The sequence below is a fragment of the Canis lupus genome, chromosome 11 (assembly GCF_048164855.1).
Source record: "Canis lupus baileyi chromosome 11, mCanLup2.hap1, whole genome shotgun sequence".
Taxonomy (NCBI): domain Eukaryota; kingdom Metazoa; phylum Chordata; class Mammalia; order Carnivora; family Canidae; genus Canis; species Canis lupus.
In genome coordinates this window covers 40,580,564-40,598,777 of record NC_132848.1, presented here as the reverse complement: position 1 = coordinate 40,598,777, position 18,214 = coordinate 40,580,564, and the positions used below count along the sequence as shown (strand labels likewise).

At 43.9% G+C, this 18,214-nt stretch overlaps 1 long non-coding RNA gene across 1 annotated transcript; it reads left to right on the top strand.

The window, feature by feature from the left end:
* Positions 1 to 286: 286 nt before the first annotated feature.
* On the top strand, positions 287 to 17,995 carry LOC140643033 (uncharacterized). Its single transcript, XR_012039417.1, has 4 exons — positions 287 to 524; positions 1,002 to 1,062; positions 13,167 to 13,399; positions 16,497 to 17,995. It is a non-coding gene; the product is annotated as an uncharacterized lncRNA (long non-coding RNA).
* The last annotated feature ends 219 nt before the right edge of the window (positions 17,996 to 18,214 follow it).

Genomic DNA, 18,214 nt, shown 5'->3' with positions numbered 1-18,214 from the left:
CACCCTGACGACACCCTGTCTGGAGACCCAGCTCTCCGCAGACACCTCACCCCAACTGCAAGCCCGGAGAAGGGGCGGCCTCTGTCCTCCGAGGCTCTGCCCGCCCGGGCCCTGGTGCAGACCCGGGCCTCCCGCCACACCTTCTGTCAGGCCTCGTGGGCCGCTTCGCTGGATTTCCGCCGTGGGACGCTAACAGACCTGGGCCAGCTGCTCCGGGCCCCCACTCGGTGCCAGGCCTGCAGCCCTGAGACGAGCCGCCCGCCGCCCGCCGCCGCCGCCGCCGCCGCCGCCGCCTTGTCCTGTATGCAGGCCGCCTGCCCCGCCAAGGCACGGGTGTCTTCAGTTTCTTCACGGTGGGAGCTAATGCACTCACCTTGGCGGAGCCCAGCTCTTCCCTTTCACGGGGAGAATCACCTCAGCCCACAAGAGTAGCTCGAAACGCGTACACATGACTCTGACCTAGTCAGGAGAATTAAGCCCGAAAAAAAGCTGTTCACGTGGAAGGAGTGTGGTGAAGCCCATTGGTAATAAACTAATAAAATGTTCCCTAAATATTCCATGAGAGGTGTCCACTGGGCATCACCAGGTGGTCTGTGGCCCCTCATGGGAAGCTACAGGACCCATGTAGCCAGTGGGAAGACTGCAGGGCGGGGTGCTCACGGCACCCTGATGCTCATCTCTCTGGGGTGGCGGCCCATTCGAGCCAAGGTGCGATTGTTGTAAACCATTTATGATAATCTAACAAAAGGGTATAGATAAACTAGTTTTGGTACTGAAGTGGGTTTTTTTGTTGTCGTTGCTCCTGCATTCAGCGTTTTATTAACCAGTCTATTTGAAAGCTCTTCATGTGTAGTGAATAGAATAGTTTTGAGGCTGGGATTTATCTGGCAATGAGGGAGGAAGAAAAGCATGGTTAGAAAAAAATCCCCTAAGATCCCTGTCACGTTTTTTTCTTTTTTCTTTTTTTTTTTTTCTTTTTTCCCCTGTACTATTTTTTGCAGGAAGAATCTTGTTCATCCTTCACTCTGTTCTGGAGCTACAGAACTAAGGAGCATTTTCAAGGTAATTTGTACCCAAGGACAGAAAAAGAAAATTCTATTAGTCACTTGGACATCCAGATGGTCATTTTTTATCCTAGGCATTGTTGAATCTGTTTGTCCCTGCCCGTCCACATGAAGTCTGTAAGTGATTCCTGTAGGATCCTGGCCTGCACGTGGTAACTTCAGGTGTACAAAGAACATCTCACCCTCTTTTGCCTGGGATCTCATTGCCTCAGTGTGCAAGGACCAACATGGGGCATGCACACAGCACCCCGGGTCAGGCGGTTTTCACTTTGGGGCCAACCTTGCCTCCATGAGACCTCTGAAACACTTCTTCCTGCCCCCCTCTTTTTTTTCTTGACCCTTCTTTTCCAAGGGGACAGTCAAGTAGACAAGCCCCGTGTGCACCCTTGAGAATGGTTGCTACTGTTGACCAACTTTCACAGCATGACTTCAGGATGTTCCCTTAGTTAAAGGTCTGATCTCCAGAGGTGAGGATGGGGAGGGCAAACATTATGGGAAATGCAGAAGACAGCATCCTGTCCCACCGACACGGAGGTGGAGGAGCCCCAGAGGGTGGACATGTGAAGTCTTTCTCCTGCCCCAGTCCAGGCTTCAGTGTCCCCCATGCAAACATCCCTTGTGTGCACACGAGGGCTGTGCAGCTAGACAGCTGACCACAGGGAGGGCCAGTGCTTCCCAAACTGCACACAGCAGCATCCCTGGAGGGTTTGTGGAAGCCCACATGGCAGGAGGGCAGGCAGCCTGTTTCTCATGCCATGAGTCTGGGATGTGGCTCAAATATCTGTATTGCTAACCCATTACCAAGTGATGCCAACATTCTGATGCTGATGCTGTAGATGTAGGGACCTCACTGAGAGAACTGTTGACACAAGCCAGTGATGCCAGAAGTAGAGTGAGCCACATGCCAGGTTGTTGGACCTCTACGTAGAGTTGTTCTTTGACAGCCATTCACTGCAGCTTCTCTCCCACACATGCCAGGTTATCTATCTGAGTCTTCCTTTGTCGAGTACTGAAGGGTCTAAGGCTTACCCTACTTGCAGACTAACCTGTTAGACTACCACAGATTCCCAGGTGCTGGCAGAGGATGTGAGATACCTGGGTCAGAGACAAAGGACAGGTTATAGATTCCAGCCAGAGCAGCAGCCAGAGTATCAGCATTTCCACCAGTTCTCCCAGTGCCAGTTCCCACAGAGTGATGCCAAGAGGGCTGGAGGATGCTTGGCCCCATGATGGGCTGTGGCACAGGAGAGGCGCCCTGCACTTAGGGAACCTGAATCTTTTGTAATGGGCAGTAAGCCTACCTGACTTTTGCCTAGGAGGGAGATACTTCTTTATTCTACTGACACTAAAAAACACACTTGCTCCAAGGGTAGACACTGTTCTCATATATCAAGGCTGTTTGCCATACAAACATTCTGAAAACCAGGGTCTGGAACAAAGGCATCCTGTGCCTCTTCTCTCAAGATGTGCAGAAACCTAAAAGGCCAATGAAGAATCGTCTCCAAACACACTTGCACTCCTACCAACACTTCTTTTTGAAAATTGCCAAGAGCCAAAATTCCTTGAAGGCCACAATGGTAGGCAGAATAATGCCTACCCCACCCCAAGGCATTCACATTCTCCTCCCTAGAACCTATGAATATATTACCTGACATGGTGTAATAGTCTCTAGGGGCTCCCATAACAAAATATCATAAGCTGAAAACATTAGGCACTAATTTTATTGGACTTTTGGAGGCTAGAAGTCTAAAGTCAAGGTGTTGGCAGGGCCACAGTCCCTCTGAAGCTTGTAAGGGAGGACCCTCTCTTGCCTCTTCTAACTTGTGATGGCTCCTGGCATTCCTCGGCTTGTAGATACAGCACTTTGCTTCCATTTCCACAGTGTGCTCCCTGTATGTTGTGTCTTCTTATATGACACCAGTCATATTGGATGAGAAGCCCACTCTACTTTACTGTGACTTCATTTTAACTAACTACATCTTCAATGACCCTGTTTCCAAACAAAGTCACATTCTCAGGTACTGGAAGTTGGAACTTCAATGTACCATTTTTGATTGGGGGGCACACAATTCAATTCATAACACATAAAAAAATTCATAACACATGACACAGAGGACTTCACGTTGCCAATCAAATCGACTTTAAAATAAGCCGATTATCCTGGATTATTTGGGTGGACCCAAGGTAATCACAATATTCCTTAGAAGTGGAAGAGGCAAGTGAAACAGCCGATCAGAGTGATGAAATAGGAGAAGGACTCAACTCACCACTGCCGGCTTTGAAGACAGAGAGGGGATCAGCAACCAAGGAATGTGGGCAGCCTCTAGATGTGGGAAAACACCAGGTGTCAGATTCTCCCCTAGAGCCTCCAGAAAGATGCTCAGCCTTGCTGACAGCTTGATTTCTACCCAGTGAGGACTACCAACTTACAGAAATGTAAGGTAATAAATACGTGTTGTTTTGGTCCACCAAGTTTGTGGCCATTTGTTTTTTGAGGGTTTTTTGTTGTTTTTAAAGATTTTATTTATTTATTCATGAGAGACACAGAGAGGCAGAGACATAGGCAGAGGGAGAAGCAGGTTCCCTGCAGGGAAGCCCAATGTGGAACTCCGTCTATTCCAGGATCCTGGGATCACAACCTGAGCCGAAGGCAGACGCTCAACCACTGATCCACCCAGTTTTCCCAGCATTTGTTACAGCAGCCTAGGAAATGCTAGCAACATCGATCACAGCTGGGATACAAGTTCATTTCCCAAGCTATTTTCCACATTGTCCTGTATGGCACAAATTAAATATCTTTCATATATCATTGTTTGCCATTTATAATCCACAATTTATGTCTATAACTATTTCAGAATCTCAGAAAGAAGGAATTCTCTTTGCATCCCTCTTTTTACCTTATTTGCAGTCTTGCATTTCATGGCACCACTTTAAGGTGACTGGAATCACAGCACTGCTTTACATTAGGCTTTGCTTTGTTTTTCAATTAAAATCTTTTGTTGGTAGAAGATAGAAGGAGTGCTTGCTTGCTTAAGGTCTGTTTATCTAGCCTGATGACGCCATGTTTGTATAACAGGAGCTCAGGAAGTTAATCAATATTTGTGATGAAACAACACCCTCCTCCTCAGTGTGCACAATGGCTTGGAAGGTTTGAGTTGTTTATATTACAACTATGCTGGCCACTTATTCTCTATATTGTTTGTGCTTTGAGGGAAGAGACTAGGTCTTTGCATTCTCCAAAGCCTTATACATCTGAGACTTTTACTAAATAATGATGAATTATCGAAGCTGGGGATAGTTGTTTTCTGGAGATGTTTACTTGTGTTCTGGAAGCTTTGATTTCCTGTATCTTTTTATTGTTTTCTGTTCTCCTGGCGTCCCTCCAGTCACCACCTCATCTTTCTGTAACTAAGCTTCCTGAAACAGAACAAAGTACTCCAGGTGTGGTCTCATTTTAGTCTCTGAACTGTGAGGTAATGCTTCTCTTCATAATGATACCTTGTTCTTACCTGGCACCTTACGAATAAATTTCACTGCTGGTGAAGAGAGTATGTGTGTGCGCCCACGCGCGTGCGCACGTGTACACACACACACACTCGCTCACTTCCAAAAGCTGGGCAAAAGTAGGTTATCGGCTCCTTCAGAAAACAGAGAACTGCCAGCTAGGTGCCTCCATATTTTTTCAAGGGATCCACTTAATAGCACAATGTGTTTCTGATGAAAGTTAATAATATTATCTTGAAATTTTAGAATACCTGTCCTCTTGAGTGTCAAAGAACCAGGAGAAACGTAAGTTTACCTTTATAACATCCCTCTGGGAACAGCACCTCTGCTTTTAAATGTGACCCATTATTTTGCTTGAGTGTAAGGTGGGAAGCTTTTGGGAAAAATCTACCCAGAGGGTGGGGCTTCTGAAAGAGTATCCAGAGTGATATCAGCGAAAGAGTATTCAGGAATGTGGCTGCCAGGGAGGGAGATTTAACTGCAGTTTATTTGAAGGAGAATGTAATTTTTCTAGAAGAATCAAATAATTACTGAATAATATCAGATAATGAGAGTTTTCTGAACTCTTAGGATGTTTTGGTGTCAGTTGGAGCTCACCACTTACCACCATCCAGAAACATGCAGTTGAACAGCCTCAGGGTTAAGTGAAAGAGGAGGGTTTGGATTCGCACGGAAGTTTCCAAACAAAAATTGAGGTGTCTGAGTTTAGCCTGGCATGGGTTACACTAATCTCCTGTGGTTGGGGTGTTGTGAAAAAACTCCTGAAGTAAATTATGGTAAAAAACCTGAATTTATGTTGTCTTTCTTCTAGGTGTGGGGGCTGCCTTGCTATTGGCTAATGCCTCAAATATGCTCCAAATGTCCTGGTAGATCTAAAAACACCAGTTCTGGGGCTTCTTTGTCTCGTTAACATATGTATATAGCTTTTAACTCACCAAATTTTTTCAAAGAGATGTTTATTATGAAGGAATTTCCACCTGCTGGACACCAGTGCTGACCAAGTTCCTCTGCCACATGCTAGCGTAGCATTCAGCCTAAAAATCTTTCAGACCAGGCTAGATAAGCCCTTAGTCTTTGGATGTTCAAGTAACAAGCATGGTGGACAAATGAAAATATAATTTGCGGCCCCTTGTAAGCTTTATAGCCTGTTATGGTCATAAAGAATATCAAGACCATGAGGACTGGTTAAATGGGATGAATTGCACGAATGCCATGCTCAACCACATTGGAACACGATGCACAAGGAAAAACCAATCGTACTGATCTTGTCTTTATTTAAAATAGTGACATTTTGTTCATGCTGGATTTTTTTTGAATTAATTCTGATTTGTTAAAAGATTGCAGTAAACATTATTTATCTTGATGACTGAATTTTTTGGTGTCCCCTTTAATTTTGCTGCCAAGGCAAATGAGTCACCTTAGTCTTAGTGCTGAGCCAGAGGTTGGCTCCATCCCCTCCTGAAGCCCCACTGAGATGACTGTACTGGGTCTTTCAAAGTCATAAACCCACAAAGGCAAAGAGAATCAGAGAAGACCTTAGAAGGTTCGAATGGAATGGAAAAGTGGCACTTGGCTTAGTGGATTGGAGAAAATGATGCCCCCAGCTGGCAGTGTCAAACACTGAGAAACAACCTTATTTACATTATAAGATCCACTTTCTCCACACACAAACTCTTCAAAACTGGTGGAAGCAAGTGCTCCTGTGACTGGTAGTGAGGGAGGACTGGATAAAGTCTTCTTTAAAAAGTGGCTAGATTCAGCAGTGGCCTGGAGGTATTTTCTGAAGAGACTAAACTGAGGTTATCTAGTCTGGGAGCACCAAGTGCAATTGAAGGAAGGATATGGAGACAGGAGAGTAAGAGGTAGTTTACAAATAAATGTTCAAAACTCCAGACTCCTTCCCATCTTAGGATAGGAACTGGCCATATACCCTTCGGGTAGATTCAAAGCATCTTTTCTGGGAAACCTCACCAGGTGATGAGAAATACCTAAGACACTGACCCCAGGAGCTCCTAAGGACATGGGCCAGCCTGACCATCCTATAGGAAAGACTGTGGGCCATAAGCACCACAAGTCTTCCAGTAAACCCTTAGCAGCCCCCTCTTACACATTGGCTGACAAGGATCATCAGGCAAGATACACAGGGTCAAGTATATCCCAGCAATAATGAAAAGCAAAGCAACAGGAAAAGAGCATCTTGTAGAGGCAGAGACCACTCAAACAGAAGAAAAGAACAACTTCGAGGAGGTAAGAGAAGACACTACATCCATAAAACAAGAAGAGCATCTTGTATAAAAGGAATATGGAAGGTACAAAATAAATCTGAGAAAATAAAAATATGAAAACTGAAACTTAAAACCCAGTAAGAAAGTTGAAGGGTAATGTAGAAGAAATCTTCCAGAAAGTAGAGTAAAAAGATTTTAAAAAATTAAAGATAGGAAAAAATAAGAAAATTAGAGAATCAATCCTGGTAACAGGAAATCAATGAGTGAATCATAGGAACAAAAACAAGAAGCAGTGGGAAGGAAATTAGTTAGAAATAACAGAGGAACCCTTCCTAAAACCAAAGAAGGCTATTTTCTAGATGAAAAGGGCCCACCATATATCCTGTCCAAAGTATGAAAATGGTCTACACCAACGAAAGTACATCAGAATTTCAGAGTGTTGGGGACAAAGAGAAGACTCAAAGCACTTGCAGAGACAAACATGTGGCTCACAGGTAAAGAATCAAGAATCAGAATGACATTATATTTAAAAAGATAATAAAAGGAACTGCTTTGGAAAAAACAAAAAAAAATCAGAATGACATTAATTAGACTTCTTGGTATCAATCTCAGAAGCTAGAAGACAATGAAGCAATGCTTTCCAAATTCCAAGAAGAAATTATTTCTGTCCTAGAATCCTATCCCTTGCCAGAAAAATCCACTAAATGTGAGGGTAGAACAAAGACCTTTGAGGATATACAAAATTTCAAGAAATTCACTTCATGAAGAAATTACTGAGGAAGCTGCTACATATCCTCCAAAAAACCACAGAAGAGGAAGAATTGGAATATAGAAAACAAAGGACATGGCAGAGACATTTCTTTGGAAAAAATGACCTGATATCCTCACATGTTTGGATATATAGAAAGGAGATTTACACAAGGATACTGTTTGGGTGTATGGTGGTAATAAATATGCAGGGAGTTAAGTGCATGTGCGCATACACACAGTACAGTGAAAAGCTCTGGGGAAAACATAGTATTGTGCAAGAAAGAAAAAGTAACAGTATACTGTGACTCAGCTGTAAATAGCATTTGCAAGCATAATTATATAAACACCAAATACTGCTACAACCAAACTATGTTGTAACTGTATTGATATTGAGAGGATGAAAAGTCGAGAAACCTGCGTGGATAAAGTAGGGTACCATGGTTATGGGGTTTCTGAGAACAGGCTTGTCATCTTCCATAAAGGGAAGTTAACAGATAGGGCCTAAAATGGAAGGCTCCAGGAAGAGGAACGCGGGCATGTTATTTGTAGATAGGAAAGGAAGTACAAAGGGATGTGCTAAACTCGTGGCCAGTGGGTTGCCTCTGGGGGAGCGAAACATGCTAAGGAGGTTCTGCTGTTTTTCATAAAAAGCCTTGTGGAACAATTTGACTTTAAAATATGTGCATATATAATTTTGATAGGAAAAAACCCACAAATTAGAAAAGGAAGAACTTTGATCTTTAAGAGCAGTTCACAGAGTCATGATAAGGACTAGGAAAGGGGGCAGGTGATTCAGAGGTGCACAGTTTCACAGATGCAGTGGCAAAAGGTGGGTGGCCAATTTCATCCACACCTTCTTCTTCAGAGAAGTCAACAGTCTCTCTGGGAGAGAAGGGATCTCCAATTGCACTGCTGCTATATTGCCATAAAAACATGGCAAGTGTCTGAGTGTGTTTCCAGGGTAGGACGTATGGATGATAATTTGAATTAATGATTAAAGATTCCAGTGTAAGCCTGGGTAGCATGAGAATTAATTATAGATTTGATTAAAGAGATTCAGGTTCATTAAAAGTTAAGTGTTCTTATTCCTCAGAATTGTTGATGTCAGTAAAATGAAGTTTGCTGTTTTTGAGTGGGTCTTGCCCAAGGTCCCTGAGTGAAAGCTAAAACAGGTTAAGTACCCTCTTTCCCAGTTCCTCATGCCCCTGTCATAGGGGTCACATCTCATTTCCATGCACACACTGCTGGTAGAATGTCTTTAATTCTTACCATTTCCCCTCGGGCCTGCCGCACGCACTGGGTACTTGAATTTGTAATTAAGCTAGAGTTGATGCTGTCTATGCACAGTTCTATATTTTCTAAGATTGAAAAGGTTTTTCCTGCTCCCATTGGGATGACCTTTGTAATAAAACTCAAGATAAAGCTCTGAAAAATGGAAGTACAAAGGGGTGCTCACTTTTAGAAGAATTAAAATAGGAAATTATCGATGTCAGTAACAAGAGAAACAAGAGCTCTGGGACAAAGCCACGTTTTAGTATTGCACTGGTTATTTCCACTAGCCCCACCACTCCCTCATTTTCTGCTTTTCCCTGTCCTGTGTGTCCCAGGACTCTGACTTGTATTTGCACCTTCCCTTGGCTTCTTGGCCCTTTGACTTCTGGTTAGGGATGCAGGTTTGGCAGGGGAAGCCCCGTTGGGGGTGGGGTGCTGTAGCTTTCTCTGGGCTCCACTACATGGCACCTCCCTCTGTCCCTTCAGGTCCAAGAGTGGTGACAGTTCTCACAGATACTAGGCACCCTCTCTTGATGGTTCCGTGAAAGCCATCCACACTCTGAATAGTTGGTTAGTTAAATTCATTTCAATTAGACTTTCTGATGATGCCGTCTGTTTTCTGCCGAGACCTTGCCTGAGAAGAGTGTGGTTTTCGGCTATGTCATCTATTTGTCTCCCAGTCTCCCTCAGTAACTAATGAGTTCCTAAGGGCGATGGCTCGCTCTCATTCATCTTTGCTTTCCCAAGGTCTAGTACATGCCCTGGTGTGTTGTAGGCATTCAATATATGCTTGATGGATGAAACAATGTACCCATTAATGAATTCCTCTACGTGGGTTTTTTTTTTTTAATCGAAATTTAAACAGTATTGGTTTTTCCAGTCCATGAGCATGGAATATCTTTCCATTTGTTTGTGCTGTGTCCAATTTCTTTCGTCAATGTCATATAGTTTTCAGAGTACAGGTTGTTTACTTCCTTGGTTGTTTTTATTCTTAGGCATGTTATTATTTTGGGTGCAATTGTAAATGGTATTGTTTTTTAAAATTCTCTTTATTCTGCTTTATTATTAGTGTGTAGAAATGCAACCAATTTTTGTATATTAATTTTGTATCCTACAACTTCACCAAATTCATTTATCAGTTCCAGTACTTTTTCTGGTGGAGTCTTTAGAGTTTTCTGTACATTGTATCATGTCATCTGCAAGTAATGCAAGTTTTAATTCTTCCTTAATGTGATGTTTTATTTCAGAGAAAAAGTCAAGGTTATTTAACATATCTAGACCAGGAGATAAGAGTGGAGGTTGTACATTTGGAATAGAAACATGCACTATTGTCGATGGTTTACAGTCATTAATTGTTTAGGTCAAGCCTCCCTACCTTACCTTATATAAATCTTAAGATTATAGGCCTATAAAACAGACTGTTTCATTTGAAGATATTGGATAAAGGTATAAAACAGAAGCTCATATACAAAAAACATGGAATGTTTTTGGACACTAAGTCTGCGATTTTAGATGCATTCAGACATGAACAGAATATTCCATTTCTAGGGATGAAAAAAATAAAGTTCATTATTATCTCACATAACAAAAATTCTAGAGGTTTCAGGTCCTTCTCTGGCTCCTCATAAGGCTGACTGTTGGCCACCCCTCCCTCTTTCAAAGCCATAAAATGGTGGCCTCTTCCCAGGCACTAGCTTCCCACAAGTCCAATAAAAGCAGACAAGGAAATTCTTTCCACTTGTTTGTTTCCTTAGTGAGGCCTTTAGCAGGTTCCCACTACTGTCCATTGGCCTTGGTTGGCTCTCAGACCCATGAGCTAGCTGCAAGAGAGGCTAGGAATGACTATCTGGTGTTTTCAACATCTGCAGTGGAAGGCAGTGTCTACTAGCAAGAAAGAAGGAGCAGAGGAGAGAACTGTTGGATGAACCACCAAGAGTATAACTCATAACTGGGGATCCCTGGGTGGCTCAGTGGTTTAGCACCTGCCTTTGGCCCAAGGCGCAATCCTGGAGTCCTGGGATCGAGTCCCACGTCGGGCTCCCGGCATGGAGCCTGGTTCTCCCTCCTCCTGTGTCTCTGCCTCTCTCTCTCTCTCTATGTCTATCATAAATAAATAAATAAATAAATAAATAAATAAATAAATAAATAAATCTTTAAAAAAAAAAGAGTATAACTCATAGCATAACTCAGAGAAACAGAAGAGCCGAGATGACAAAACTGCCAAGGGTTCCAAATACACTTAATTGAGAAGATTATTTTATCTATAAACTATTTCTGTTCTTTGTATAGGTTGCCTTATTTACTTGAGGGGGCAGAAATAGTGATGATGTCAGTCTGTCTCTTCTGTGACATGAACCTGATACCGACAGTTAATATTTATAAGGGCATTATGCAATCTGCACACAAAATCTGTCACAAACCCTGAGCGCGCACACACCTCTTTGTACTGAATTCTCTTTATTCCCAGTTATACTTTCCTGGTTTATTAAATGTACTTGCATTTTATAATAATGATATCTGACAGACCAAAAAATTGTTTCTCAGAAATTCTGCTGTAGGTCCCAATAATTGCTTAAACAATAAAAGTTGTCTTGCGTTAAAGCTTACAGTAAAATATTATAAAGGATAAGGTGCTATTATTCTTTTTCAGTTAAAGAAGAAATATAAACGTCATTCATTGTTTGAAAGAGGACAGAGAAAACATTTATCAAGGTCCCTCTATATGTTGTATGTCTTGCATGTAACCTCATGGACCCTCACAACAACTGTGTGTATGTGTGTTGTGAGTGTGTGACATATGGGATATGTATGTGTATCATTTGGGATATTTACGTAGGGGGTATATGTGTGTTTGTGTGAGTGGTGTGTGTGGTGTGTGTGGTATATGGTTAGTATGTGTGGTGTTTATTATATGTGTGTGGTATGAAGTTTGTGTGTGTGGTGTGTGGTATTTCGTGCCTGTGGTGTGTATGTGCAGGTGATGTGTGTGGTATGTATAGATGGTGTGTGTGTGTGGAACATATGTACAGATATTATATGCATGTGATGTTTATGTGCAAGTGGTGTGTGTGTGTGTGTGTGGCATGTATGTGTAGGTGGTGTGTTGGGGGAGACATGTACATGCAGGTGATGTGTCTGTGTGTGCATATTGCTATCTGCTTTGTACAGTGAGGGCGCTGATGCTCAGGATAGTGTGCATTGTTCATTAGTGGTAAAGCCCAGGTTCAAGCCAGGTTTATCCATGATTTCTTACAACCCCATCCTGCCCACTCCCCATGTGGTATGGCTGGTTCAATGGCTGTGTGACATTCTGTCAGAGATTTGGAGTCCCTAATAAGACTGAGGCCCAGAATCAAGGGTAGGTGGATCAATTTGCTAAGGCTGCTATAACAAAGCACCACAACCTGAATGGCTTAAAACAACAGAAATTTGTTCTTTCTCAGTTCTGGAGGCCAGAGGTTCAAAATCAAGATATCAGCTCAGTCAGTTCTTTCTGGAGGCTCTGAAAATAGGATCTGTTCCAGACCTTTTCCTGGCTTCTCGTAGTGGCCAGCAATTCTCAGAATCCCTTGGTTTGAAGACATGTCACTCTGGTCTCTGCCTCAGGATTCACATGACCTTGTCCCCTCTGAGCAGCCTCCCCTCCCCTGAGGACACTAGTCATTGGATTTAGGGTCTACTCTAATCTCTTATGACCCATCCTAATGACAATAATTATATCTGCAAAGAACTATTTCCAAATAAGGCTACATCCTGAGGTTCTAGGGGGAGGGGCATGGGTTTTTTTGGAGGAGGTTACCGTTCGACTCAGTATGATGAGCTTTGAGTAACTGAGAAATTGAAAGAATTTGACTTCTACCTGGCATATGAGCAGTCAGGAAACATCTAGAAAAGGCAGAGTGACATCTGGTCTTCCAATTCTTTCAACAAATGCCTACTGAGCACCTACTAGGTTTTCTAAGCATAGGAATCCAACAGTGAACAACACAGAGAGGGTCCCTGGCCTCCTCGGCTTCCTTATCTGTTCTGTGCTTTGTTGCCCTACCTTCCAGTGCTAATGGGTCAGGTGACCTGTGTGAGCAGGTGTAAGCTAGGGCAAGATTTCCCCCACAGGATCCTCTTCTCCTTCGTGCTGGTCCAGGATAGAGACCAACCATCATCATCACACCTGGCCACAACCCACCTAGCATTTCATATAACACTCTTAATGCACATTACCCTGTTTAATTCTCTCGAAACCACTTGGACATGGTTCTTATTTTTGCTTTACCCACAAAAACAGTCAGTAACTAATGAAGCTGGGACTGGAATATGGTCCCCCCATTCTTACACCTTTGTTTCTTTTCCCCAGTGTCTTTGCAGCCAGACAGATAACACAAAGGTATGAAATGACCATCAGGCCATGCAGCACAGTGAGGACCATGATGAGCAGGAGCCTGAAGATAATAAATACAGATTCTCACCCAAATTTTAGAAACTGTTCTGTGGATGTATGCCGAGATTACAAACACACACGCCCTTTGACTCGGTGATGCCACTCCCAGGAAGTGTGTGAAACAGCCCAATGACCATCAATCCTGACTGGTAAGATAAATGTTGCTCTATCTGTACAAAGGATAAATACGCAGCTATTAAAAATGACATAGTTTTTACTGTACTATCTTCAAGATATATAGCAAAGTGCAGAAAGCATTTGTGCAGAAGTGTACATATTTGCCTGCACGTTTATGGAATATCTCTAATGTGCAAGAAACTGGTCACCAATTACCAGCAGGGAGAGATTCTTTTCATAAATATCCTTTGACATGTTTTGGCTTTTGAACCACTGAATACATTTCCTGTTTTTAAATAATGAAATAAAATACTGTGTAGGTCAAATGAAAGGGGGGCAGTCTGTTTTGTGACCCTTTCCCTGGGCCCAAGGCCATGTCATCACCACCGTTCAGGGTGCACCGTCCCTCCACCTTATCCCCACCCAGCATGTAATCGGGCTCATTAAACTTACAGTTTGTTGACCCAAATCATTTAATTCTTTTAGCTCTGCAGGTCAATACTTAGGCTGTTTGGCCTCAACATTGCTTAACTGTCTGCTCAGAGATGCTGCTCCCTCTGGGCTCTCTTCAAATGGCAGGCATCTGTACTCTCCCAGCCACCCCAGGTCACACTTCAGTTTCTTCTCGGCCAACCCCTTCCCTCACCTTAGCCCTATCTCTGCCCCTGGTCCCCACACCCCAGCACATCCAAACACATTCCTCCTCTGCTCTCTGGAAGTCTCTGAAACTCCCTCCCTTCTCCTGACCCTCCCTATCTGAGACATTGGTCTTCTTATCGCTAGCTGATGCTCCGGAGGGACATCCTTCCATCAGGATTATCTAAAGACACAAATCTCATTCTGTCATTTCCCTGTCTAAAAGATCCTTTGGCCCCCAACAAGAGTTCAGCTTCTTTAGCATGGCCCCTGAGCCCTCTCAGGAGCTGGCCCTGGCCTACCTTCCCCTCCCACCCATGCCTCTGTCCAACCTCTCTGCCTCCACCCTCACTAGTCTTCCTCACCAGTCTTCCTCACCTTTGGTAGCCATCAGGCTGGAGCAGATTGAGCTTCCATGGGGCTGGAAACTTAGACCATCAGGGCAGGGGAGGGGTTCTCCAAGAAGATGAATATAAAACTACTAGTGCAGATATCCTACACAAAATCAATGTGTGTTACAACAATAAACAGTCATAATGAATTACACATTTTTAAAAGCCTTAGAATGTCCAGAACCTAAGATCGTCTTTTTGTGAATTAACTCTGTGGCATACCTTTCATAGTCTGAGAGCCTTGTTAACTGGCACTGATCCATTGTTCTATAAAGGGAACAGAAGAGAGAGCCATCCTTCCTCTAGTGTGGTGAATTGGAAATTCCTTTCATTGTCGACAATTAAGTTTTGTTTTCACAACTCATTATTAGTCTTGTCATGCTAAGAAGCAATCTCTATGTTAAGACACATCAGACATGTGACCATACACACAGACATTCTTGCTACCTATAGCACTGCTACAGGCTTGGGCTTGATAGACACAGGAATTCTGGACCATTCCAGTTGGGGTAATTTGCTTCAAAAAGAAAAAGGACCACATGGTGTGTTTGTAATGGCACAGGCTGTGTGCCTCCCAGGTGTCTGTGACACCGCCCTTCCTGTGGGCTGGCTATGGACTGAGAAGGAGGGCAGACTCCCAAGAAGTGTCAGGAGATGCCGCTAGGAGTCTGAAGGCAAATGAAGGCCAGGTGGTCCGGGGCTAGGAGGAAGCCAGCCTCACTTGTCCCCAAAGTGAGACAACAGACCACTGGTAAGCAGCTAGCAGGGCCACAGGGCCCTGGAAGAGGATGCCTTAAAAGGGAAAGTAGCATGGCCCCAGGCAAGTTCCTTCCGTGGAGCTTCATTCTAATCTGTAACAAAGTAACAAGGTGGGGCACCTGGGTGGCTCAGCCTTCAGCTCAGGTCATGATCCCAGGGTCCTGGGATCAGCCCTGAATCAGGCTCTCTGCAGGGAGCCTGCTTCTCCCTCTGCCTGTGTCTCTGCCTCTCTTTCTGTGTCTCTCATGAATAAATAAATAAAATCTTTAAAAACAAAACAAAACAGGGATCCCTGGGTGGCGCAGCGGTTTGGCGCCTGCCTTTGGCCCAGGGCGCAATCCTGGAGACCCGGGATTGAATCCCACATTGGGCTCCCGGTGCATGGAGCCTGCTTCTCTCTCTGCCTATGTCTCTGCCTCTCTCTCTCTCTCTGTGTGACTATCATAAATAAATAAAAATTTAAAAATAAATAAATAAATAAATAAAAATAAAAAACAAACAAACAAAAACAAAAAAAAAAAAAAACAAAAGGGCAAGAACACTTGCCTGCCAGTGACATAGGGAATACACAGACTGGCCTTTATTCAGACCCTATCCCTCTCCTTCCCCCTCCCCCTCAGCTGGGGAAATCCAATGGGGCTGTCCTCACAACAGTAATGGGTACAATCATTGTAGATCCAGTCTCTCCAAGCCCACCACCCATCTGGCCTGATCAGGACTCTGGCAAAGAACACTTCAACCTTCCTGGGGCTCAGATATAAGCCCCAAAGAGAGAAGCCCCTCTATTCCCCCTGGTTGGGAACCTTGGGGCCTGCCTTCCACTGTGGTGGTATAGGCCTCACACAGTTCCATGAGTCTGCTACACAGATGTACAGAATCGAGACTCTTCTTTAATCCTTCTACCACAGGACTCTAGATGCCAAAAGCACATATTTGTTGTTAAAAGTAACAACAATCTTAGGAGACTAGTCCAACTCATTTGTGTTGCAGGTAAAAACAACAACAACAACAACAACAACAAAACCCCAACTAATCAGTACCTGCAATCCAATATTGGTTCTCCTAAGTCTTGTTTCTACAGGCCCTTGTGTTTTTTTAGGGATAATTATGATTTGCCACACAAATCAATGAGTTTAAAGTTTCCCAGATAATATGCATTTAGTAGGAACCTTCTAGAGAAATGTCTGAGCAAAATAGACAGCTGGAGCACATCAGCCTCTCAGGCAGGTTATTAAGGGACCCAGTCATGACTGTGTGGGTGCCACCCCCAGCTGCTGTAGCTTGGGACGCTGTCAAGAAGGGGATCCAGAAGAGAATTCACCTGAGTACCTACTTTTGGCAGATCCCAGAGAGGAACTGGAGCTCAGAATGTGAAGAAAGGTCATTGATATTGAGAAAGACCATAAGAGGAGAGAAATCGCTGCGAGGGAACCAGCACAAGATTCTACCAAGATTAGGCCAAAGACATCTTCAGATACCCCTGGTATCTGGCCTTCAGGCCTTTGGGCTGGGCCTCCTCATGGGACTCACACAGCTGTGAGGCAGAAATACCTGCCTGGGGCACCTGGGAGGCTCAGTCAGTTAAGCCTCTGCCTACCTCTGGGGTTTCTGATCTCCAGGTCCTGGGACGGAGCCTTGAGGATAGAGCCCTGCCTCAAGCTCCCTGCTCAGTGGGAGTCCACTTATCCCTCCCTCCCCCCAGCTCATGCTCTCCCTCAAACAAATAAATAAATAAAATATTTTTTATTTTTTTATTTATTTATGATAGTCACATAGAGAGAGAGAGAGAGGCAGAGACACAGGCAGAGGGAGAAGCAGGCTCCAGGCAGGGCGGCTCCTCCAGAGTTACTAAGGGACAGAACACAGGTTGGGTTGGTCTAGAGACCTTGGATCTCCTTCTCACTCTGCAACCAGCACTGGCATCTTGTATCCTCAGCCTCCTGGACCTTAGCTTCCTTCTCGATAAAATCATGGTGTGATGGCCTTTCAGGCTTTCCAGCTCCAAAACTGTAGGATATTCTAATGAAATAATGTATATGAAAGCTATAAAATAATTATGTGTTGGTAAGGCAGTATTACATTATTATTATTACCTCTGGCAATAAAGATTTTGTAGAGGAAGTGGAACGTGAACTTGGCCTTGAAGGAATAGTAGGGTTTGGATTGTGTACCAAAGTGTGTAAAGGACAATGACAGGTCAGCTGAGAAAAAGAGGGAGAAAGAAGTGACCAAGCAAAGATCTCTTTAGGGGGACAAGCTGATGAATGATAGGTGGCTGTGATGTGAAGGTGGGGCTAATCAGTGACATCCTCCTGAGATGGTGGGGCTCAGGCAGCAGCATCACCTTCTAGAAATGCTCCAGGGGCCCTGGCCAAGGCCACCAAGGTCACACTTCCCAGTGGCTAAGTGCTGTGAAGCATAACACCAACCCCCTTCCAAAAAGAAGTCTGAGAAGAGATTGTGACTTCCTGGTTGACTGTCCTTGAAAGCTTTAACCTCACAGGGAGCTTTCTTCTAAATGTGCTAGAGGCTCCCCTTTCCTGGAGCATCAGAAACCACTTCTTTGATCACTGAGCAGCCATGGCACAAACGCCTACTTTTATGAAAGTCCATTTTTAAGTGCTTGGCATACCGCCCTGAGAAATCCCCACACTTCACTGGCACTGAAGAAGTCATGAACTGTGTTGCTAACATTGACTTTGAAGTTGTCACTCCAAGGAGAAGCTGTCATCGACGTGGGAAGCACTCACATTTAATTATCACTCACAGACACTCCTCAAAACTGTTCCTGGATGCTTCAGCTATTATTCTGGCTGCTTCTAAAATAAAGTCTTGTGATTATTTGTGTGTGCGTGTGTGTGTGTGTGTGTGCACGCGCGGATGGCCCACAAGGCTGCCTGTCTTGTTTTATGAAGTTGGCTTATCGAAAGATAATTACAGAGCTCAACAGAAGAGGAGATGCTTTCTTCCTGAGGATGCTTATTGCAGAGAGGGAGCACGAGTGACTGTGTCTGGGGGAGTCCAGCGCATGCATTTGATGTCAACTGCCAAGGAACACAG